Genomic DNA, 1,069 nt, shown 5'->3' with positions numbered 1-1,069 from the left:
TTTGATGGAACCAGGGATTGAACTCACTCCTTTGCACTTGCACTTGCCAGGGAAGAATTTATTCCACTGAGCCATCTCCCTGGCCCCTATTTATCTTGTTTGATCGTTCTTGTTTTGTTTTTTTTTTCTAAAGAAAAACTTTAATGACTTATAATTAGCCATAAATAGTAAGAGACCTCATAAAGCATGTGCCTTCTAAGTGGGGGGATGAGAATGACCTCCTTATGGTTGCTGATTGCTTCTGCTACATGCTTGCTGCAACCTGTAAATTCCCACTGGGTTCAAATGACATTGGAATGCTGCCATCCTTGAGAATCTGATAAACACAGACCATTTCAGTTATTCTTGGTTTTAAGTTAACCTTTTCTACGAACAGAACAGCTACCCCTGCTTTTTTTCTGAGTTCCTGGCACAAGGAATATTGTTTCCTATTTTTTGCCTTTCAGCCTATAAATTTCCTTTAGCATTAAATGTGTTTCTTGTATACAGTATATTGTTGGATTTCTTTCTTTCTTTCTTCCTTTTTTTTTTTTTTTTTGGCAGAACCAGGGATTGAACTCAGGCCCTTGAGCTTGCCAGGGAAGCACTTATTCCACTGAGCCATCTCCCCAGCCCCATGGATTTATTTCTTGATCTACTCTACCAGTCTATTTCTTTTAATTGGTGATTTTAGGACATTTATATTGGTGGTTATAAGTGATTTGTATTGGCTTTTCTTTGTCGTGTTATTTTCCTGCTGTTTGTTCCCTACTTTTCCCTGTGTTTATTTGCTTGTCTGTTTGGTGGCTTCTTTCTATTGTTATTGGAATTGTGGTCTTTTTCTCTCTTTCTAGAACATCTTAACTCTTTATAGAGTTGTTTTGGTGTTCATGAATTTCTGTAGTTGTTCTTTGTCATGGAAGTATTTTATTGCTCGTTTAATTTTGAAAGATAGTTTTGTAGGGTTCATCAGTCTGGGTTGGAAGTTGTTTTCCTTTAGGACTTGAAATTCTTTTTTTTTTTTAAATTTTTTTTTTTTTTTACATTTATTTATGGTGTGTGTGCGCGTGTGTGAGTGTGTGTGTGTGTG

General features: G+C 36.3%; 1 protein-coding gene across 1 annotated transcript in view; it reads left to right on the top strand.

The window, feature by feature from the left end:
* Nucleotides 1–1,069, top strand: part of LOC111815167 — a 91,230-nt gene that overhangs the window by 87,439 nt on the left and 2,722 nt on the right. The window lies entirely within an intron of this gene.

This window comes from Octodon degus, unplaced genomic scaffold (genome assembly GCF_000260255.1).
Source record: "Octodon degus isolate 3935 unplaced genomic scaffold, OctDeg1.0 scaffold00012, whole genome shotgun sequence".
Classification (NCBI taxonomy): domain Eukaryota; kingdom Metazoa; phylum Chordata; class Mammalia; order Rodentia; family Octodontidae; genus Octodon; species Octodon degus.
Note: the sequence above shows the minus strand (reverse complement) of the source record. Positions and strands in the feature narration are given on the sequence as shown.